Here is a 25,749-nt window from a genome sequence, read left to right on the forward strand (position 1 = left end):
GTCTGGTTTTGATCATTATTTTGATGTGTGCGACTTTTGGATTACCCGTTATATTTCCATCCCTCTGTTCTTCTTTTGCTCTTCTAACTATAGTTCACATAATGATAGCATAGGAAACAAAAATATGTATGTACTCTACCCTGGTTTAGATTATAGCTCACTTCAAACTTTCCGCTTTTCCAATGGCTCATTCATATTCTCTGCTGTTAGTCTTGATTTACCATATTGTTTAATTATTCTACCACATCATCATCTGAGTTGTTTGATGATTCTACAACATTGTTTCTTCTTCCATTTCAATCTTTTGAAATGCTTTCCATGTATATCCTGCAGTGTACATTGTCATATGCCTTCTGCCGTGTTCCAGTTCTTTCCAATTAGCTGTCTTAATGCGAAAGTCATATGCATTCTTGATGTTCGTTTGCTCTTCGTTATACTGTTTTGTTTTGGATTTGCTGTTGTTAAATTCTTTTACAAATTTTACCATATTTGTTCGTTACTGTTATTCTACGGTAGGTTTTCCTTTTCTTTGTCTTTTTTCTTCATATTTCGTTCCTTGTAAATTGACATGATTTGTCTTTTCTCCAGTTCTACAGCAATCTTCACTGTCTACAGTCAAATTTCGTCATCCTGTAGAGCCAGTGGGTAACTTCCGCTTATATCATTTGTATTTTTAAAGCTATTTTATCTGCTATTCCGCGAGCTTTGCTTGTTTTTATCTTTTTCAATATTGTCTCTGCTTCTCTGAAGCTCGTATTTTTAGTTATTTGCATTGGTTTTGTTTTCTTCCCGATTTGTTGTGTGGTATTTTTGTTCAACAATTTCTCAAAATACCTCCTCCTGTATTGTTTTGGTTTTTGTTTTTTTCGTTATGTTTTCACTTTGCCGCTATCGTCTTGAATTCACTGTATTTGGTCTTTGTTCAGTCGTATGTTCTTCATTAATTCACAAAGCATTTTGTTGTTTGTTTCAATATCTTTTTCAGATTTGTACTAAGTTCTGAACAATCTTCAATGTTTGCAGGTCTATTACTAAGTTATTCTCTCATGACTGTGTTCTTTTCTATCACTCTGTGTCACACACTGTCATTCTACTACCTTGCTTTTCTCTTTTTTCTTTCTTTTCCTTTCCTTCTCCTAGATGTTCTACACGTTTCATCCGTCTTTTTTTCAGTGTTTTCTTAAACCTCGTCCACTTTGCTCTACGTATCTAACTTCAGTTTTTGCGCTTAGATATTTACCTTTATCTAAATTTGTTTTTCTTATTGCTTGATCCTGAAACTTCCATGTACTTTAGTTTTCTCTTTTACTTTCATCTACTTTTCGTTTCTTGAAGTTTCCATCTAATAACTTGTGATCGCTACCGATTCCCATGATAGAAAATGTTTTCCTGTTTCAGAGTGCTTTGCTCATGTTCATATTATTGATTTAGTCTTTCTGTCCCAGTTGTATTTTATTATGTAGCTTTTTTTACTTCCTTCTTGTAATCATCCATTTCCGATGTTTAGTCCATTCTATTGACTAAAATCTAATTATATTTTGTCTTCATTTCGTTTACGGAAATAAAAGTGTCTCAATACTTTTTCATTTCTTAATATGTCCTTTTCAACTTGAACTATCATGTCCACCATTATTATACCTACAGTACGTTATGTAATCCTCCTTTGGCTGTTCTTTGCTAAAGACCATTTATTTTCTTTCTTGACTGGAATCTGTTTGTGTATATTATATGGAAGATTTTAAAGTCTCTGGTGCAATGTGTACTGTCATTGTCATTGTACAGTTTGAAATATATTTGACTTCATCGCAGGCATCCCACAGGTGGGTTTTAGGGCGCACGTTGCGTCCATGAGATTCTTTTTTTATTTGGGGGGGAGGGTGAAAATGACATAATCGAATTTTAATTATACCATAATGACACTTTTAAGAACGCTAACTATGAAGAACAACCTAGCATACATAAGATTTTAAAATAATTAACTGTAATAAGAAAGAATGTATTTTCTTTTGATTGCAAGGACTAAACTTATAGAAGGACGCGTAACCGAATACAGATTGATTCTGTTTTTTTAAAAAAAGGAACACAGGCTACCAAGTGAAGTAACCTCCTATATATTTAACATGTAAATCTATATAGGAACTCATTATTTGGAGGAGAGGTTGACCTGGGCAAGCATTTTTGCGCACTTTTTTTTTTCGGAGAGAAAGTAAATTTGAGGAATTGTGCCCTAGCAGGTAGAGAGAATGGGCATCACTGCTTCCTTGACGTTTTTCTTAGGTTCTTATTATTCCTACTATAATTCTATTTCTATTTCAATTCGTTCTATTCTTATTATTCCGTAGGACGAGCCATTACTTCTACTTCAATTTCAGTAGTATCATTATTTCTGCTTCAATGTAGCTTTTCTCCTCTTCTTCAATACTTTTCACTTTATTTTTTTCTTTGAAAAAGACCAAATATGTCTATTCTTAATGCACTATGGTTCAAATATCACACATATTTAAGACATGTACACTCACATTTGATTTGTCCTATATCAATATTTTATAGTTTACAACTTCGGGGACTTTATTTACTCTATTATCTTCGATAAAACATTTAAAATGAGTAAGTCAAAAAACTTTAGGTGTTACAGGTGAAAAATTTATATGAAAGGAAAAAACTACTCCCAATAATGTTTGTACTCAAGCACTTTTTTTTTTTTTCTTTCTTCATGTACCGTAGACGTTTCAGCTACAAACATGTCGCTTTCTTCAGTACGGCTTATTTAAGAAATTTTACGTTGCTTGAAGAATCGCATTACCGGTAACATTGTTGCACTGTAGAATAAATTATTATGAAAGCTATTTTCGTACTTACTGTGCATTTACTTCTTTACTTTTAGAAGAGCACGCTGAAGGGTTAATGATGTAAAGATCCTAGTTTTCTCTCGTTCTCCACTTGTCTCCTTTTTACTAGGTTCAAACATTTTTTTCTTTCGTTCTCTACTTGTGTTGCTCCGTTTCATTGAATTAAACGAAACTCGTACTGAAGAGAGCGACGAAATGGTCGCTGAAATTCTACGGTGAATATTAAGAAATTGCCGCTTCATCAAATATTATTAAAATTCGGTATGCATCCCATCAGATCATTCAGTGACACCTGGAAACTTCTTGTTTCTACATAGCCATATTTCTAAGTACTCTAATGAAGATGAGAGAGTATAAGCAGTCACTGATATAAATATTAAACGTAACAAAGGTGAGTCCATCTGTTTACTACTCTCTCTCATCACGCCATTAGTCCTTGTCTTTTATCTATAAGAAACAAGGTATTGTGAACACCAAATCTCAAGTTTGTTTCAATGTCAAATCTTTTCCAACTCTGCCTGTATCCTAGGATTTGTATATGTTTAAAAGAAATGTAATCAATTCCTTATCGGTTTGCTAAGCCATATATTAGTCCTCACCTATTAGCTTTCCTTATGGAATTTGCCTACTTGTCACTTCAAGACGATAAGCTTGGATTTGACAGGCTACTTGACTCACCCTTCTACTATAAGATCAAGATAAGTTATACTGCTGCTTTCTATTTACTCTTGCAAAAAATTAAAAGTAAATTCCATCATAGTGATAACTGTATTATTTGCTTCAACGATAATTCTTTCCTGAGAAAAGAAACAAGAATTTCAGAGGTCCTCAAATTAATCTTCTGTTGAATTTTAAGATACTGATGATCGTTCTTTCTCGTGTCTTACTATGTTCACAAGCCTTCTTGTTAAGTTCTTTATTGACGAACAAAAGAGTGACTAAAATTTCAAATTTGAGCACTTAGTCTATAACATTTATCAAATATCCAGATTAATGCACATGGATGGTTATTGATATTCATTAAATAACAAGAAGCAGTACTCACCATCCATAATTGAATTAATCCATTATCTCCTTTCCTTACAAATAACACACTTCACCAATCTGAATCAGTATTTCAGAAAAATCCTCTCCTAAAATATGTCAGGTACTGTAGGTATAGGCTATAAATGATATTCTATTTATATATGAAAATGAAATTAGTTTTTCTTTTTTTTTTTAATGTCTTTGATGATACATAACTAATAATAACCCTATTTATATGAAAAAAAAAATAGGATTAAGGTTGAGAAAGAAAGAAATAATCAATTACTTTCTTACTTATAACTCTAAAATAAAACAAAATCACTCAAAGATTTACAGAAAGCCGATAGCAAGATTTGTATACATACACTATGAATTGTCGCCCCCTCCTCAAATAAAGTAATTTCTTTTGTACAGGCATCACATTGTGCTTTGAAACAGAATTGATGAAAAAGGAAATTAAGAATTTTGAAATCGGGGAGAAAATCATTTCATCTATACTGTGATTGTGTATGTGTTGGGACGGGGAGGGGGGTACCAAAGATGCATGCCCTCACGCTATGAGAATACGGAGAACAGAAATGGATGAGGTTACCTGCTATATTTTCTGGCTTATAAGACGCATCCGACTTTCTGCATTCAATTTTAAGGAAAAAGTAACTTCACTGAATATTATAAAGATTTTTTAAAATATAAATTGTTACTTTAGCAAGAAATATATGTAGAGGTATAAATGTTTAATTAAATGAAGAATTGTACGTGAGTCTGGGAATATCTATAGTGCATACGCCTCCAGAAAGAATCACATTGAAATGATAAACAGAGAGATTCTATCCAAACAACATTTACTGGATCACGAAACTGTACCTTAACTAGAATGCTATTGTACATCGTAAGGAAGCAAGAAAGACACGAAACAACACAGAATAATTGACTAAACTTATAGAAATAATAAAATTTTCAATGTCAGCACATAAAACTCATTCCATTTTTAGGACTTATTCTAGAGTACGTTTGTTTTATCTTGGCACGCTTCCCGCCTAAAGGATGGATCTGTCTGCAACGCGTTCTTGCCACGCCGAAGTTGAGTTGCAAGTTACAATACGCTAGAAAACACAGCGAAACGCCACACTACTCACAAGTCACTGCAACACACTTGTTCGCGTGTGGCAACTAAGCATTTCAAATACCCGCCAAATAGCAATGACCTCATTTGATGGGCTGTCTGACAACTAACGCCACCTATATGACAAAGCCAATAAGACACCTATTGGATTAAAACGTTTACGTGAGTGCTAGCAGAAAGTACTTTAAAAGCCAACCAAGTGCACTGGCGGGAAGCGTGCCAAGATTAAACAAACGTACTCTAGAAAGGGAAAAGTGCATCGTATATACCGACAAATAAGCTAATTTTAAACCGTGTAATGATAGTTTAAAAAAGATTTTTAATAGACATGGTCTATAAATACTATTGTAAAGTCTGGAAGGAATATTGAGAAACACCTTACGAACTACGAAAGTTACTTTACAGACAATTCAGAAAATAGTTAAGTATACCTGCTCACGTGGAAAGAAGTGTATCGGTGCCACAAAGAGAAATATCATCACTAAAGAATGAGCAACCAACGTCAGGGACTTTCAAAGCATTTTTAAATATAATAAAGCTTATGATATCATAAAGACTTAAGTTTTGTGTAACTCCAATAGTAGTATCAAAAGCACAATAAAGAAATCGGCTTTTACAAGAACAAAGCATCTGCGTTTAAAACTAGACGGGGGTAACTGGACAAAAACTGAGATGCTTTTTTTTTTTTCTAAAGGTATGGTAGGAAGAGGACAAAGCTATCGGACGTTTTCTATGAGTAGTTATTGTTAATACTAGATATGTAGTTATCCTTACTCTCTCTTGTGTTTTCATACTATAACATTTATTTAAATTTATTTATTTATTTATTCTTGTCTTTTATAGGGTGAGACCGTTATTTCATATCAGCCTTTACCTTGTTTTCTTCCGTATTTTCCAAATTTGAATTAAGATTTACCATATTCTATTTTAAAATGATGTCTTTCTCTCATTCAAAGAAAATGTTTCTTTTAGAAAAAACGGTAAAGTGTGTGTCATGTTGAATTTTATGGAAAATATGTACCTTCAATGTTTTATGGCCAAACATTGATAACTATGAAAAGAAACCAGGAACAATTTTGTCATACAGCATTCAAGAAACCGGCAAGTGGCTGAAGAGACAACCGATTACTGACGTTACCACCCAAATCATTGAGATAGCATTTCTAAGAGACTATTTTTTTATATTCTACTAGGCGATGGACCGCAAGGAGTAAAACTAACTATATGTATCATGTGCCAAAGAATTACATCCATCAGATCTTAAGGATGGTCTAAAGCCACAAAAAGTTTGTTTCTGTGATAAGAGATGGCGTTACTATCGCCCTATCTTTTCAATGTAAATTAATATTCACAAAAAATGACTAATAACTTTTACAAATACTGAACTATGTTCTTTACTGTCAGTCTGTTTGAAGATAATGACTATACGCAGCAATTGTTCCGTGCAGATTTTCGAATTGTTGACTCGTTCATTGTTGAGTTCAACTAATTGTTACAGAGGAATTCAATACCTCTTCCCTTACGATTTGTTCTAGGACTCTGGAATTCTGGTATTTAGTAAAGCATGATGTAATCTATAGGTTCCAAGAAGACAATTTTTCGACATTTTGTTCTTTCCATTGTTGCAAGCTTTTAATTGTTGCAGAGAAATCCTATGCCTCTCCCTTAATAAAGTGCGCTGCTTTCTGTGTGGTTTCAAAATTTTGATATACATAATTCTAGGGTTTTATACCTCACGTGATTTAAAGATTAAACTATCTGAGTCGCTATATCAATTCCCACAATCTCTCTATATAAAAGAAGTTCTGATTGGCTGACTGACTGGCCAACTCCCAGGAAAAGAAACTATTTAAGCTAAAAACTTGAAATTTTGACAGTAATAGGATTTGTGACGTAAGAAAGTAAGAAAATAACTTTCCGCTAGGAAAGTAAATTTGGAAATTCGACAATGGAATGACAATTATTATAATGACATATTTGTATCTTGAAATCTTTTATGGTTAAAGACATGAAATTGATATTTGTACTTCTCATATAAAATAATTAGATACATGTTTCAGCGCTTTTTATTTTTGACGTAGAAGGGAAGAAAAAGAAGTAGGGTTGCAATTATCATAATAGTATGTCCATATTTCGAAACCCCATAATGTTAGACACATTCAATTTGATATTTAGACTTTTCGTTTAAAATAATTAAACACTTGTTTCAGAGTTTTTTTGTTATTTGGCCTAGCGAGAAGAAAAAAAGGATGGAGGTCTGCAATTATTATAATAAGATATCCATATCTCGGAATCCCTTACGATTAGAGACATGACATTTGGTATTTGGACTTCTCATTTAAAATAATTAATTATGCGTTTAAGCCTTCCTTTATGTTTGGCCTAGAATACAAGAAAAAGGGATGTGAATAGTTCACTGAGCTGCCCATATGAAGGGTTCGAATTTCGTGCGAAACTTTGAGTTCAGAAGAATGCTCTTTGAAAGGTGCAAAAGGAAGAACGCTAAATATTATCTGCAGAAACACGGGGAGGAGCGAGGGAGAAGCATTTGCGGTACAGGTATATAAACACTAGAAAATATTGATGCACTACATATACAGACACTGAAGTTCAAGAAAATCAGATTGTGGTGCGATCTCCCCAAATTACAGGCCTTTTTTTTTTATAACAAACAATTGTATTTAAAGTACTCCAGATCTTTTAAATGGATATTTTCCCTTAGCAAAAAAAAAAAAAAAAAAAAAAAAAACTGTGGCGGTCAAGATCTCTCGATTTAGTGACACATGACTTTTCTTTTTGAAGCATCTGAAGGGAAAAGCGTACAGAAGTAAAATAGACACAATTGACATCTTGTAATAATGAAGAAGTCTGACTCAATAGACGGAAGATATTGGCAAATTCATCACAAAAAGCATATTTCAAATATAAGTGAGCTTGGATGTGACAGAGTAACGGCTACGAACTGATGCTGTTGATTGTTTGGTTGGAGTTTAGCATTCATTTTAAGCACGAAGGCTATGTGAAACGGGAATCAACAATTTAAAATATAGAATCCGAACCACTGTAATGCGCTCAAATTTCGAGCCTCTCCCACTGGAAATCGAAACCGATAACGATAAGCAGATCCAGATGTACAACGATCAAGGTAAATGTATACAAATTTTCAAGTCACTTCGTCAGTTACTTATATTGTAGATGTAACAGATGGGAGCTACAGCACGAGTGCCACCATGGATTATATTACATCGTCTTACTTATCCTTTTTAAACATATATGCAAACAAGTAATTTTAGTCAACACATCAACTCCTTTACCAATAAAGATGGTTTGCAAGACCGGAGTTCGCTACTTCAAGCAGCTCCTCAATTGTCCTTCACAATATTAAGTGAATGCCATAAAGGTAATGTCATCCGAAGCATCTTAACGATACATCCATCGGTGATCGAAACCAGCGCAGCTATTGTCTTTTTTTTTTAAGTGTGCCTCTGCTGATGCTGCTGTCGATGTGTATTTTCCCGTACCTCCCCCGAAAGAGGAGGGATAAGTTGTCGTGTCCGAGATGCGGACAGAGTTGCCACATTGAATTATTTCACGAGTTTCGCTGTGCTCTATCTTGTTAACCATTCTAAGTAGCCTATCGTCTTCACTCGCCAAGACCAGACAACTGAATGACAAGTTGGCAAACAGCAGAGATCATTCATTTCCTTCCCCAAACTAAAGGAAAGGTTTCCTTATTAAGAGGGCGGCAGGGGTGTAGCCGAAGTATGTTTCACATATGTTTCGAGGATACATTTGAAATAGAAAGACTCTAGGACATTAGCCATGCTTAAATAATTACAAATATAGTATTTCTTCCTTAATGAAGAATAAAAATTTCAAAGGGATCTAACAATTAACACAATTAGTGGGATCAAAGAGAAAGTTTGATTGTGATAAGTACGTCTCCTTCAACAAGATAAAGACACACTTGTAAACAGTAAAAAAATCTATTTACCACGCATGAATTAAAAAATCCAAAGTATAAAGTAAATAAGGAAAATTAATTTACGGATTCAGTGGGACTGTAGCTTAAGAAGAAAATTTCGATGGAAATTATGGTCTATTTAATAGTAATAATAATAATACACTTAAAATGATTCAAAATAAAATCCTAGCCCGTATAAACTACAGAAGTTCTAGAGATCTAATTGCTAATATTCTCCTTCCCTTTTAAGATGCTGTAGAATGAAAGACATGTAAGGTTCTAACAACCTTAAATAAGTTAAATTTTCTTTTTATAGTAAATCCACAACTAGGAACAAATCGTCATGAAATTCAACATTACCACTTTGGTTAAAAGAAATTATTATTTCTCTTCTGAATATAACGTCAATATCACATTTTAGCTAAATCATAACTCACTTCCATTTAACTCAATAAATATGAGTAAATAAACAAATTTCTTCTTTCATTTACAGTAATAGTACTCTTATTTACTATTAGTTAGAATGGAGTGACGTCTAGTAACATCTCTTTTTATTTTATTTATTTAATTTAGGCTACTCAGTCTCATTTTCACATAACTAGCATCAAGAAGATATATATGGTGCCAAATAATTTATAATTAGGTAAACAAATTTTAAAAAAAGTCATTTAATTATTGTATATATATTTATACTGTATAGTAACACACAAAATATAATGGGAGTATACGGACAAAATAAACAAAATACCGGTGACTACCAATGAAAATGTATAACCCCAGCGCCTACTAAGTGCTTACTGTGCATCTATTTAGAAGTCAATCTGAAAATTCACTTTTTTATTTAGTTAGTTTATTTTTTTAATATATATAAACAAAGAGTTTAAAGCTTATAAAGAGCTTATAAAAATCTTTCTATACAATTTCTACAGCTAGGAGCTAGTGTCATCCTCACTCCAGAAGCCAATACGAGAGCACACCAAGAAGTTCTGAAAAATTATCACGTCTTAAAAGTTGGATTTGGTCTCAAGAAGCACTTCTAGTTTGAAAGGAAGAGTAAAAACGATTAGAGTAGTTTGAGTGTATGATAATGCAAGTGTACATATATGTTCATAGGAATAGGCATGCAAATAGTCACAAAAAGTGAATTTAAGTGAAAACAATCTCATCAATAAAACAAAGAAAAAGGCAAGTGTAGAATTCCATAAAATCTTTGACAGATTATGTACATAAAGTGAGTGGATAGGTAAAATTATAGAGTCCATAAATAGGTGAAATCATAAACTGCAACAAAGTTTATGAAACATTTTGCGTACAATTGTGTTTTTAAGTAAGTTGTGGTTTTAGGTAAGTTCACATTAGAAAATGTAAAATCAAGAGTCCGGTGACGCAGCATAAACCCATGCCGAAGATGATCTCCATGTAGGTTGAAATAGCCAATCAATGGAAGAAAATGGAGGTAGAAGGTAGTTCAAGTTTCATGTAAAATCAGTTCCTTTGTGACATAAGCATTTCTGTGGCAACATCGGAAAAGAAAAAGAAAATATTGGAAAGAGACTGGGCATATATTTATATAATATGTGAGAAAAAAGTCAGAAATCCCCGAGAAAGATAATCTGAATAATTCTTGAAGAATAAATTTCCTTTGGGTTACTTCATGAACCCACCATTATTTTGTAGCATAGTTAATCAGCCTTATTGCTGATTAAGAGTGAAAAATGGTCAAGTGGGTTCGGAATTGAACCTGGATCTCCCGGAGTTCAGAGAGTAGGTTTGGTCCCCGAGAAAATCGAATATGTTTCACTCTTGAAATTACGTTGAATTCAGATCTACAAAGAATATGCTGTGACACACACACACACACACACACACACACAAACAAAAAAAAAAACTATCATCAGTGTATGTGAAGGTTATTTCAGGTTTCGCATTCGGGAGGTCGTGGGTTCGATTTCCGCTGCCAACCATCCTGACTGGAGTTTTCCAAAGTTTTCCTCAGTCCTGCCAGGCAAATGCCGGGATGGTATCTAGTAAACAGGCCGTGGCCGATACCTTCCCAAATCCTTTCCATTGTCATTGTTAGATATTCAGTGTAAAATGGCCTCTGAGATGTTATCTGGTGATTGTTAAATAAATAAATAAAATAAATAAACTAAATAAATAAATAAATAAATTATTCATTAGTTTTGGTTTTTCATCAGTCATACATTATTATGATTCTTTTTCCTGAACATTTCTTTATATTGTATTATTCTCTAAAATTCATTCTGATTTTAGCACACAAACATTTGATAAATTGTATCGATAATTTTATCATATATCATAAAATTACATATCTTTTCTAGAAGTATTTACCAAAAGGGAAAGATATTTCTACCATTATTGTTTTCATTAATTAATTACCATGTTTATTCGATTATAAAGTGACTTATCGAAAACCGAAACCGAAAAAGAAACAAAAACTGATTTTTTTTAAAAAAAAATAATGCATACAAAGCATAAGGAATGTTTTCTTGCTATATGTTATAAGGTTACTAAATTCTAATGAATTCTGCTAAATTAAAATATGCTTTTTATGTAAAGACATTTGTTTTTCTTGCTGTGAATATTTAAAATGTCTGCTAAATCCGAATATGAGCAATATATAATTTGCATTCTTTCTTGATGAAGCTAAAATCAACTACAATTAGAAGAAAATTTACTGACTTGGTAACACTGAGTTTACATGATGGCAAAAACTTACTTGTGGCAATTTCTGGTGATATTTATGGGAACTGTTCCCTATTGCGTCAGTAAAGGATATTGACTTTATTGGCCCTACTAACGATATCGATATTTAGCAAAAGGGCATTTTTTGAACTAAACGAAGGTATTTTAAAAACCATATCGGTTTAAAATTTAGTAAATATGGTAAGTTATGTTTTCTTAATAGATTTACAATAGAGATAAGAGAAAAGAATTGTCTGATCCATTTGTGATCTGAAAACAAATATAACTTTAAGAAGTGAATGAACAATTTTAATAAGTCATAGAGACAATTTGTATAAGAAAGTGAGAGAACATACCGAAAATATTAGGAGATATTCTCGGTAGCAAGATAACTCGTACCGTGATTTACATGCGAACATCAAACCCCAAAAGTTTCTAAAACATATAGAACTCATTGATTTCGTTTGATGGATATATAAAGGTTTATGGACCGACTAATTCTAAAAATAAATAAATAAATGCTGAGTTTTTAAAAAAGTAAACCTTAAAAATATACTGTACATACATCATTGTTTGATTTATTTCGCTGCAATCCACACCAAAGGTAGTTTATATTATAATAGGCTCATGTGTTCGTATGAAAGATATATTATTGTAGTAAAACAAACAATAAAACTCATAGAAAAGATGTAACGTACTCGCCTTCGGCGCGAGAAAATTGGATTTGAATCTCAATGAGAGATCATGTGACTTAAAATTAGGCCTGTGTTTCATAGAATGTGGGTTTTAAAAGGGGTGTTAAATTCTAAATAAATCAACCAAGAGAAGATGGGTTATCACGATAAATAAATTAACAATTCAGTAGAGAAAACGTAATCATGTTCTCTAAATTGTATTAATACTACGGTTTTCCTTTAAGACTCAAAACATTTTACCACATTTAACTGAAATGAATTAAACATTTAAGATAACTAAACAAGAAAGTATTTGCGTTAGGACAAGGGTTCAAAAATAAATAAATAAATAAATAAACTTCATTTAAATATTTATGAATTCCTTTTCCCATATCTGGCCTACATATTTAAATAGGCAATCCTAACAGCCAGTTCTTTGTAACGAAGAGACAATTCATAACTGCTAGATTAAAGAGGAAACAAGAGTTGTTTTCTTTTCTTTCTTAAAAATAATTAGAATAATTTATTAATAGACCTGAATATTTCCCATTATGCTATTTACAATTTACTACATCAAAAGAAGTTAAACTTTATGCATCACACTTTACTAAATCGGGTATTATCCGTCCTAGTTTGCCAGCATGCTCTCGACTTAAGAATGAGACCAGAAGGTGAATATAAACAATTTAGATGCTGTATTAGGTATAAACTCTTGAAATTTATATCCTCTAAATTTTCAATGATTACAGAATTCTTCAAAATTGCTACTGTACAGTATCTTTCAAACGCGTGAGTTTACGTCTTGTATCACCATATCCTCAGATTGCCGTTAGAGTAAGGTGATTATTACACGCTAAATTGTGAGTACATGTGTGTACCTGTATACCTTTCACTTCATTTTTTATACAATATATAATAAGTTGTTTTAAATTCTAGTATATTAAGAATTTTGAAAAAAAAATTGCAATCAAACACATGTAAAAAATTATATGAATCAGTTTAAAACAAAATAAAATCCCTTTAGTTAATTTATATCATCCTTTGTTTACAACACAACAAATTAATAAAGTTATAATCAGTTATTCATTTATCACGAGGAGAAGACAGAAAACTCTCCCCTTTCATAAACTGCGTTGTTGGAAAATAAATTCAACTACCGGCATCTACAGTCACATTACTAAAAATTAAGAATAAAACTTAGTCACCAATTGCGCTGGAGCTTTTCACAAGTAATTAGTAATTCCTTGTACTTTCCGCTCCTCATACTTAACAATAGTTTATCTTTATGCCTCGAATGTGCAGTACGCAAAGGAAGGTTACCAGGTTTTAACCTCCCCCCCCACCACCATTCTGCAAGATATGAAAAAGAATTACCATTTTCATGATCAATATTCGTATAAATAAGTTGCTCATGTTCCGACCTATATGAATTTGGATCATTGAACCTTTTGTTATGACATTCTACGTATGCTACTAGGTATGCGACTCTCTCACAGAAGGGATAAAGTGAGATGAAAAGTTGGTTAAAAGGTCAAATAAGTATAAAGTGCAAAACCTACAAAAACATCCATTACAAGCTGTTGAAAAAAATACAGGAAATTCAAAAACTAATTGTGGATTGAAACTAAAGCCTTGTTTCAGGATAATAATAATAATGTTTGAATAGGTTTACTGGTCACAAACATTCAATGGCCACAAGTGTGCTCTTAAGAGAAATATAGAAAAGTATAACAAAATAATCCCAATACCAATAAATTTAACATAATTGACATAGACAAGTACAATTAATGATATACAAATATGTAGAAAAATAATGTATGTAAAAGGAAAAAAGAAAGGAGCTGAAAGTACAAAGCGTAATATGTTGGTGATAATAAGATGTTAAAAGTATTGATCATAAAAAAAGGTAATAAAAGTAATTATTTATTATGGACTTTAGTCATAAGCAACCATAATTACCACACATATACAGGGTGTTTCAAAACAACATCAACAACGTTTGGGAGGATATTCCTGACGCCAAGATAAGACGAAAAGTATAGACCAATCTGGGTGCACAAATGCTTCCTTTTGGAGTTACAGGCTGCCGAAAACAAACAAACAAACAAACAAACAAACAAAAACTTTAAAGATTCATAGCTCTAAAAATATGGGACCTACCGCAGTCCGGTCAAGACTTCACTTAGGAATTAATATGTGCCCTATCCAAAAATCCATGTTTCGGAATTCTAAGATCTGACGCAACAATTTTTATAGAGGGGGTTTGGCTACTGGGATATAATTCGAAGTACTCAACAACTACCTCTATAAAAATTGTTGCAGAAGCACCGCAGGATTCTGAAACATGGATGTTTGGATAGGGCACATACTAGTTTCTAAGTGAAGTCTTGACCCGATTACGGTAAGTTCCATAGTTTCTGAGCTATGAGCCTTTAAAGTTCATTATTTCGTGTTTTCAGTACCCTTTCGAAAGGCAGCATTTGTGCACCCAGTTGGTCTATACTTTTCGTCTTATCTTGGCGTCAGGAATCACCTCCCAAACGTTGTCGGTGTTGTTTTGAAACATCCTGTATAGTGAATAAAATACGCATTATATAAAGATCATATTCATAAAATTAAACATTAATAAGATATGCTAAAAATACAAACACTGAGATTACATCAAAATATGCATATCATTGGTATAGAATACATTGAAAAAACAGAAAACATAACTATTTAATTTATTTAAGAGTGCAAATATATAACAAAGCAACATAAAAAAATACATGTAGCATTTGATTGTACAAGAAATTGAATGATTAAAGACTTCTTAAGTAATTAATAAATTGTTGGCATACAACGAGAAATTTAATTTCAAAAATATTCAGAACAGTATTGAACTTATTAGCTATAGTTATACAGTTATATATTGACGATTTTGAAAGAGTATTAGAACAAAGAAAAAGAGTGAAATTTCTTATTCTATTATAAGGAATTCTCATGGACATAAATTCATCAAGGGAAAGACCATCACGAAGGACGTTATGAAAGAACTTTAGATTAAAAAGATAGCACCTATCGCTCAAGGGTAATAAGATCGAGTCATTTGGAATATCTGCTAAACTCATGTCATTGCTAAGCTTTTCGAATTTCGATCCCAGCCAGGGCAGAAAGTTATTCTGGATTGATTCTGTGCAGTTGACAAAATTCTAGGGTCACAATTCCAAATAATAGTATCATATCCTAACTGTGATCATACATTACATATATAAAGAACTTTACATACAGGTGTTAACATTATTAAAGTTTCTGCATAGCCATTTCATTAATGATAAGTTTTTCCTTACATTAGTTGATATGACCTGGATAAGTTTTTGGAATAGTAATTTGTTATTCAAAATAATTTGAAGATCATTTACTTTTTTAAGGAAGTTAATCTTTTGGGGACCTATTTTGTAATTATATAAAGAAAGATTAGTTTTCCTAGAAACAGTTATTCCCTATGTCTTTGTAAAACTTAAAATTCACATCAGACCAATATGAATTTACAACGTTCAATTGTGTTAATATTATTGTGTAAAGTTAAATGAACATGAACAGAAGCAATAGAATGAAATATCTTTATGTCATCAGCATACAACATGTATTTGACAGTTATATTCAGTGATATATAATTTATAAACAATAAAAATAACAAAGAGCCCAAATTAGAACCCTGAAGTATTCCAGGGGTAATGTCATAAATGGAAGAGAAACTACCTTTACATTTTACTGTAAGTTTCCTTTTCGTTAAGTATGAAGCAAGTCAATTAATAAAACAATCTAGTAGATTATATTTAACTAGTTACTTTAGCAGTAAATGATAAAGTAATTTATCAAAAATTTTAGCAAAATCAAGATTAATCGTATCTGACCTCTGTTATGAACTGTAGGCATTATGTTGTACATCAGATTTGACAAGTTTGTTACTATAAATTCGCTATTCATAAAGTCATGTTGGTTAATGTTAATTTTCACATACATCTGATTATATAGGTATTTATAAATTATTTTTTCGAAGATCTTAGGAATGACATTAATAACAGATATTTGTCTAAAATCATTAACAGAATTATCCTTCGTTTTAGGAATAGAAATAACAGTAACAATCTTCCAAATATGTAGATAAATGCTGACGTTGAGAGTGCAATTGAACAAGGAAGTCGAAACAGGAGCAATAACATCAGCTATTCTTTTTATGCTGATACCCCAATGCCACAACTGATTTGATCTTTAATGATTTAATTGCTTCTAATACATGTAGAGTTGTCATCAAAGGTTAGATAATGATAAACCTTCAACATCCATATCACGAAAGACCTCGAAATATTATCCAAAATACTTAGCGAATGACCTAATAACTTACATTTGACATAATTAACATATTTCCAAAATTTTTTGGTAGAAGAACTCAAGTAATTTTTCACTCTACTGTAATAATTATATTGGTCTTCTTTCAATTGTAGCTTAAAAGCTCTACGGCAACACGAGAAAACAGTATAATCACCACTAAAAAGAGTATTTATATATTTTTTATGAGCATTATTCTTCGCTTTTAATAAATAAATAAGTTTTCTAGAATACCATAAGGAATATTTTGATTTTCTAAGCCTTGACACATGAATACTATTCTTCATAGTTGATATTAAAATTTTCTCTATTTTACGAGCAACTGCATTAATATTACACCAAATGATTTTAAGAAGCTGAGAATACATAGACTAATAATCTCCTTTGCAAATTTAAAACGTTCAGGAACTTTGTACAGTTTTTAGCTTCCACAAAGAAAAACCTCTATTTTAATACAGTGATGGTACACATCGAAAGACAACATACATTCACAATTTTCTTATTATAAACAATATTAGTATTTGATACTACCAGCATCAAGTTAAAAATCGACAAGTCCATACTTAAATTCGTATTGTTCAGGAAAGTTGACAGCATGTGAAATTTGACTTCGAGGTAGTATAATATTCCATTGTTGGTCCAATCAATTTTGGAGATGCTAAAATCTCGAATCACCAATACAACATAACTGAGAAAATTTAACTTTCGAGAAATTGTAGTGCCTCATCGCGCGCTTGGCACCGCACTATAGCTATCATTAATTATCTATTATATAAAAGAGAACGCACAAATCCTTTGTTAGCTCATCACGCTAATACAGCTGAACCAATTTCTTTTATTTTTGGGGGGTTATTAGGATTTGGACCCTAGATGGTTTTTATCATATCACTTTAATTTTTAATTACCAGTGTCTTGAGATAATTGACCATTCAAGTGTCCATAACGTACAAATCCTTTGTTAGTTAATCATAGGTAAAAATAAACGTATTTATATGCAACCCGCATGACCGTGTCACTCGGCGGGTTAACATAAATGACAGGCGATATAATGTTAACATTTACTGCAAGCATATTTCACGGGTATTAAACACATGAGATATGGAGTTGTGCATTTAAATTTTCATTTCAACCCAGCGAAGCGGGTAATATATGCTAGTGTTTGATATATTTTAATTTTATTGTTAATGAATTTGCTACAAACGAAGTACATTCTCATTATTAATTGTCTGGTTGAATCTGTTGATATTTTTCTATGCATATATTATTATTCTTTCCCACATTTTGATTATTCATTTTTACATTGAATTAATGAAGTGAATAGAAGGTACCACGAACTTTAAACAAAAGCTTATTCTGAAAAAAAATTAAAATCAACTACTTTTACGAATTCTTTGCTTCATAATTTATAATTTTAAAAGAATTTGGAGGCTGAGTAGAACATTTGAAGGTTTGAACATCTTAAACATTACGTTACTCTTAACTAGGAGGCTTAATATTAAACTAAGGAAGAAGTTGGTCAAGTCCTACACATGGAGTATTGGACTGTATTGTTCAAGAACTTGAACATTATGGAAGTTAGAGAAGAAATATTTAGCGAACTTCAAAGTGAGGTGTTGGAGAGAAACAGGCCAAGATGTTTTAAAACGGATAGGAGAGAAAGGGACGCTTTCAGGGAGCAACCTTAGTAGGAAGGCCAATCGGATTGGATACATCTTGCGAAGACATTGTCTTCTTGAAAGAGGAAGCTGAAGATCGAGAAATGTAGAAGAAATATTTCCAGGCCCAAACCTCTTAAAAAAAAATAAATAAAATAAATAAATAAATAAATAAATAAAATTAAAATAATAATAATAATAATAATAATAATAATAATAATAATAATAATAATAATAATAACTAATTATTTCCCAGAACCTGCCAAGACGCAGAATACTTAATAATAATAATAATAATAATAATAATAATAATAATAATAATAATAATAATAATAATATGATGATGTTTATGCTTCCTTTGTAGAAACTTATTAAACCTTGTAAACGCATAGAATTATATGAAGTTTTCAGGATTGTATATATATATATATATATATATATATATATATATATATATATCGTATGATGTAAATTAAAATAAATCTAAAAAATAAACACTTTAAACATTATCTAGATTTGTTTTGTACTTTTATAAATATAAAATGATAGAGATCTATTTGAATTTAATACATTAGGGCGTTTAACTTAGGGAAATAACTTCAGTATCACAGAGAAGCTCTGGAAATTGCGTTATTATGGTCAATGGTATGTGGATATGAGTCCGTTTCTTTTAATGTACTGTATAATAGTTGATTTTCATACAGCAAGATCATAGTAAGCATACATATGTGCTTTGAAACCCACGTTAAACTGTATGTTAACATATCCTTAATAATGAAAATAGTACAGTAAACGAATCAAATTTTAATGAAGAAAGAAACAAATTAGTAACAAGCAAAAAATTACACGGATGTTAGGAATGATGTTTTAAACAACATAATAAAATTCTCCTCAAATCCCACCTTAACTTCGTCCGCCATACTGAAAAATGGCCACCGGAAATGGCAGATGAACAATACGTGGATAGAGTAGCAATATTTTTGTTATGGTTGAACATATAGAGAGAATTTTAGTGCCGTTGTATAGAAAATAGACAAGATAATATTTTATACAGAAATAATTTCTCATACAAAATATACTTTTAGATATTTAGCTCTAAACTTTAAAATTCCGAAATTTTCTCTTTTTCAACTTTCAACCTTAAGGTTGGTGTAAAGGGACAAATTTCGCCGATAGATGACACTACAGTCTTCGTTTTTTTTTTTTTACTTTTCACGAAAATTCACGATTTCTCTTACAATTTCAACCTAGAAACTTCAAATTTTCAGAGAAAGAACTTCATAATACATCGAAAGTAAGAATTCGTGCCGTCCGTTTTTTATTTAGAATTTTCTCCATTCTTGAAATGGCTTGATTGTTGAAATGAATATCCAAACCTTTAAGAGTATAACTGTTTCAACAATGAAAATTCTAAATAAAAAATCGGCACGGATTGTTGCCTTCGATAGGTTATGAAGTTCCTTCTCTAAACATTTGGGGTCTCTAGGTTGAAATCTGTAAGAGAAATCGTGAATTTTCGTGAAAGGAAAAAAATGCATGAGAGAGAGAAAAAGACTGTGATAATATCTATCGGCAAAACTTGTCCCTTTAAACCATCCTTAAATTTCTCATAAACAACTAGAAATATTAACTTGACCTGACATGTTCCTAAAAGAGAACTATCCAAGCTTTCTAATGGTACTATCGGGTATAGTGTATCTTCAGAACTATGCAAGTAATTTTAATTTATATCGAGGAATTTGCGATCGAACTGATAGAGATAAAACAAGCTAATTTATGTATGGGTACTAGTTAGTTCCCAATACACAAGACTTATGCATGGTGATGTCGGTGTAGCAAAGTTTTCACGGCTGTTTTTTATATGCTATTTTTAGTATAAATACTTTGTGTGGTGACTTAAATCGTTATTTTCCAGTGTCTTGATAGCCTCTTCTTTCATAATTTATAAGTGGATATATGTCACGTGCATAGTTAGTTTCGAGAAGAATTCAATTGAATCATTCTTCCTCCTTTTTATGACATACGTAACTGTGGATACCATTTGTTGGTTTACTTACTAGTGTATGTAAATTAGAATAGTCAAATCACGTTAGATTCGTTCCGTTGAAAGTTCTAATATATAAACAAACATTAAAAATTGCATAAATTTCATACAAAAAAGTAAAAAATATCGTATCCGTACATCCAAAAATGAGATAATAGACATATACAGATTGCTTGTTCTGTAACAATTATTATTTCAAAATTTTTTTTCCTAACATAATAATTATAAATATTTCCTTTGTTGACTTGTGAATTATCGGGTAGATATCAATAAAAATCACCATTCCAATTGTTAGTCAACTACTCAAGATATATTGCAATAAAATCCATGAACTAAAAGTTTTAAAAAGAGGAAAAAATACATATTTGTTTTACGACATTTCAAATGAAATTCCCAATTGAAAAGATATTACAAAGTGCTAATACCGTGCCTGTCAAGTAGTTTCATAATTCACCGATATATATATATATATATATATATATATATATATATATATATATATATATATATGAATCAGTAGTTTTGGAAAGGTCATAAGTCAGAAAAGTAAAGTTATGAGAAATTCCGAAAAAAAAAAAAATTTCAATTTTTCAAAATCCTGGTACACATGAAATGGTCGACTTCTTTTAGAAAACGTAGTTTTCTTGTCATTGTACGAAATGAATAACTTCTGAGCAATTGGAGTTCCAAAATAAATGAATAATGCTTTGGACTAAGGCAAAATCTAAATTTTCTGACTCATGACCTTTCCAAACTACTGATTCATATACCGACTTATAAGAAACTAGAACGCAAAGGGAAAATTGAGAAAGAAGAATAATAACCTCAAGCTAGCTTAAAATCACATTACCATTTCATATTTATTATTGGGTTTTAAAAGGAAAGAGAAAGCGAAGAAAAGTTCATTCTTTCTTTTGGTTGTTGGTTGGTTTGGTTTGGTTGTTCTTCGTTCCAAAAGGGAATCACACTTTAATACAAAAATCAATAGTTAATAGTGTTTTAAATAATGAACACTAACATTTTAATCTGAAACGAACATCCACATTTTTACCTGCCTTCCGCAAGGTAAATAAAAATATATTCTTAAAATGTTACATTGAAGCTGATACCCGCGGATATTCATACTCGCACAGACCTCTGTCTATGACAATATTTACTGACTGAACAATTAATTTTGAAACCAACAAATACAATATGTGTTACTTACACGGAAATTGAACAACTAATTCTATATAAACACATTTCAGCTTAAAATGTAGACATATCTTGACACCATCTTATCAAATACAAATATAACGAAAATACTTTGTTATTGTTTAGATAAGTTTCAAACATGATTAAATTCCTACCAAATTTCTACAATACACTAAACTACTTTTTTCTAAAACATTAAAATATGTATACATAAAAATATCCTCTGAAATGTGAAAAGTTTGTCAATAAAATATGAGTTTTTGGTTATTTATTACTTGTTGTATGGACAGTAGACTTTGTGATTATCGAAACGTAAAAAATTAATTGCTTTTTAACTCAGAATATGGAATTTCATGAAACTTCGTTTTCTTACTCTTTCTCCTCTTTGTGTCTGTGTGTAAATATATAAATTACTTGCCAGAAATTACTTAAAATTACTATCAAACGCTAATTTAAAAAGAAGCTACAAGTACTTTCGCTAATGCTTCATCAGACACGAAGAGTAACGAAAAGAAAATATTAAAGAAGAAAGGAGAAGCTGGGTAACGTCACATCCAGCTCCACGTTGATGTCCAGTGAGGTTAAATCGTACCTGCACGAAGAGAAATGTTTATACATTTACTTTTTTTTTTTTTTTTTAAAGCACCTGATACACTTCTGGAATCTTGCACTTTCGTTGTCACGGAAAGTGACGAAATTACTTGACTTGTCCCTTGGCGAGGAAAATAGTAATGTGGAAAAAATCTTGACGGTAATTAATCACCACCAAGAGTGAGAGTTAGGATATAAATTTTAAATGTGTACATTATGTTCAGGGAACAATATTCCTGAGAATTTAAAAAATATGGAAAAAATAATTCACATTCGGTAAGAATTTGTAAAATCAAAGTTGAACGTAAGGTGAATTACAAAGCAAAAAACATAAAAATGTTTTAATTAGAAACGAGAAAAGGATCATATTGGTGTGGAAGTAATTCTGGGTAAGCATCTGGAAAAGAAGACAGTAAGAATTTAAGTTTTTGGTAATAGTGTTATAATATAAGAAAACAAAGAGAAGAGTTTGGAAGTGATATAGTTATATGCGTCAAGCACACGACGTATGTATTTATATACATATAAATAATTGAAGAAGCAGCTTAAAATTAGAAGAAAATAGAAGAAATCATAAAGAAAAAAATGCATGTGGAAAAAAAATACTAGGAAGGTGCTGTGCTAAAAAAATTTTGGATTGGACAAAACTAAAAAAGAAAAGAAGGAATTTTATTAATGTTACAAACAGAATTCACTTGTATTTGGAAACATGCTTCAACCAGCAAAATAGAAGACTATATACACGGATATTGTCAATACTATAGATAGACAGAGGTATCACAGAGTTTAAGTTATGATTCAGGAAAAACATTGAAATATCCAACTGAAAAATATAGCCAAAACAATAGTAGGGATCAAGAGGCTGTGTATTTAAAAGTTGGAAAATGACAAATAGGAAGTTGATTTGTACAAAAATTCGAGAAAATAATTTCAATTTAATAAAGACGGCCATTTGTACCAGCGGGTAGTGGGAGCATATTAAACTTCATATGAATTAAATAGGTACTTAAAACACCAAAGAAACAATGGGTTCCGAAGAAATGTTGAGTAAAATGAAGAGAACGTCTTTAACACCTTTGATTTTGAGCTTATACTGTATTGTTGTGAAAGTTCCCACTTCCTGTTAGTTTTTTAAAAGATGTATATCAGGTAAAAGAAAAGGATAGGTATAGGAATTACATGGCAAATTAATCTTTAAACATTCTATTTTCAGATAACTACAACCTTTACTGGCATTGTTGGGTGGAACTGCTACAGTGATACTTAAAGCAAAACAATATAGAATAGATGCAAAACTTATTTATTATGGTTATCATTAGGTGAAATTGCTACAACCTTCTCTATTTGTTATTCATCCATTTATAGTTTTGCATATATTACTATATAAAAAAAAGTAAAACGACTTTTAGCACAAAACATTTATGCTATTGTTCGTCATTGTATTATGGTCAGTGGTGCTATTCAACCGGTTCGCACCGGTTAGCTAGATCGATTGTTAAAATATTTCGAGTTCGCACTTCGCAGAACTGTTTGTTATACCCAGACATAACAGTAAATTTTACTCAGTTATACTCAGGAATAGCAAATTTTAATTAGCTATCTTTGTTTTTAAAAATTCTTACAGTTACAGGGTTAAACATATGATCTCTCAGAACAAGGTATAAGCTTTTATTTCTTAATCTCAAATCCTCAGATATCAAGAATGAGAACTAGGTTGACACGAGTGTAGTGCTGAAAGTTATTTACATTTGAAACATATACATACCATTATCAACAATTGTCGATCCATTGCTGAATGGTAATATATATGTATAAAAAAAAAGAAAAGAAAAAGGAATAACCACTGATCCATCATATAGATAAAGGAATATCCATCATATAAAGGAATATCCATCATAAAGATACCAAAAAAACAACAGAACTGACAACAGTTTTCAGCACACAAAATCTTCAAAATATCATCGCTAGATGTCTAGTAAATAATATTTTCTTTTAGGTCTGAGCCCGAATAAGTCTTCCGCTCAACCGAGAATGTATTACCATCCTGTGGAAGATGTCTGAGATACTTATATGTGAGAGATATCAGAGAGCTGGTCTTGATGTGATGTGATTTTTAGTTTAGCACACCTTTCAGCAACGAGGCTATATGAGACATTCACCTACAAAGTGGAATCCGAACCGCATGAGCTCCGCCGGAAAAGAAGTCGGGTCTCCCACTCCAAAGGCGCGTACGGTAACCGCTTAGCCACTAGGGAGCTCACGAGATTTAGAAGAAACTGTAAAGAAAGTCTATATGCGAACGACGATATTTAGATGGAAGAAAGAACGATGAAGTATACAGAGTTTTTTTTAGCGGACTCTGAACCGAAAGCTCAGAATATGTTAGAAAATTTGAAGAGGAGCAGGGAAGGATATGAGATGAAAATAAACGTTAGCAATGGTGAATGGAATAAAAGAGTCTGTATTAATAATAAAAATAGAAATTAGAGAATAGAACAGAACAGATTAGTTTTAAATTAGTAATATTAAAGAATTCATGAAGTACGCACGAAGAATAAAAACAAGAATAAGAAGGGTGAGAGAAGCCTTTAAGAAGAAGAGAAACTTATTTTATGGATCATGAATAAGTGAAATAAGACACTCATCAAATATTTAAAAATGGAGTATTATACTCTATATGACAGAAAGATGAGCACTACGCAAATGAGATTAAAAATGACGAAATGTAGTGAAGAAGAATGGAAAAATGCTTGGATAGTACAAGAGAGAAGGACAATATTTAAGGTAGACTAACTAAGAGGAAAAGAAAGTAATTATGGTTATTGTTTAAAAAATTCTAGTCTAATAGATAATGTTCTAATAATAAAGAACAATTTTAGATATTATTAAGAAGATGAAGAGAAACTGGTTAGAACATTGGCTAGAAAGAACTGTATCATGAGGACGTACTATAGGGTGTGATGGCAGGAAAGAGGATGGGGTGAAGGAGACTACAATTAGTAGACGATATAAAAACAGAAAAATCATGCGTAAGGACGAAGAGGATAGCGGAAGACTATAAAATGGATGACCATGGAGTATGGAAACTTCTCAGTTGCAGCAAGTGGCCTGCCAATAATGGGAGAATACCTATGATGATGATAAGTTATATGGTGGAAGATAAAAGGAGAAGGGGGATAAAAGTCCAAAATTAGTGCATAGTACAATAACGTATAACTGCTACACCATTAGCTAAAGACAGTAATGCATAGATACTTCTTAATTCTAAGCAAGTGATTTGCCAGTGATGGCAGAAAAATTTTGATCAAGATCGGAATTTTTATAAATTTTGCTACAGCGTAACACTATTCTTTTCTCTTACAGTGTATATAAAATATATTTTCTGCTGTTGTGATTCTTTAATTCTTTCGAAGCTAAAGCTAAGTACTGAATCAATGCTTTCTAAATTTATTTTAAAATAGTCAAGCTATTATCTTCAAGGATTTCATGTTCCAATTTCGAGTCACCAATTCATTGCAACTTATAAGTACTGAATATTTTATATTATTTTTC

Source organism: Thermobia domestica, chromosome 2, assembly GCF_964235325.1.
Source record: "Thermobia domestica chromosome 2, izTheDome1.hap1.1, whole genome shotgun sequence".
Classification (NCBI taxonomy): Eukaryota; Metazoa; Arthropoda; class Insecta; order Zygentoma; family Lepismatidae; genus Thermobia; species Thermobia domestica.